The following is a 277-nucleotide window of genomic DNA, read 5'->3' as shown; positions in this document are numbered from 1 at the left end:
GCTGCGAGCTCGGGGGGTGCGCTCCCCTCGTGCCAGGGGAGCCAGGGCAGCGTGTGGCCCTCCAGCCCTGCGTGCCCAGCTGGGTGCTCGCTGTGCCCCGTCCCACTGCACACACTCTGCCCTGGGAGCACTTCGGGCACCTGGGCAGCGTGGAGCAGCTGTGCGATACCGCGGGAGCCGCCCGTCTGCTCCCCACATTGCACTTTGTGATTGTGGGCTCTCAAGCCGTGTCTGTTCAGGCAGTGCTAACCCGGGTGGTCGCCACTAGGCAGGGAGG

Source organism: Geospiza fortis, unplaced genomic scaffold (genome assembly GCF_000277835.1).
Source record: "Geospiza fortis unplaced genomic scaffold, GeoFor_1.0 scaffold130, whole genome shotgun sequence".
Taxonomy (NCBI): Eukaryota; Metazoa; Chordata; class Aves; order Passeriformes; family Thraupidae; genus Geospiza; species Geospiza fortis.
This window is presented reverse-complemented; position numbering follows the sequence as displayed.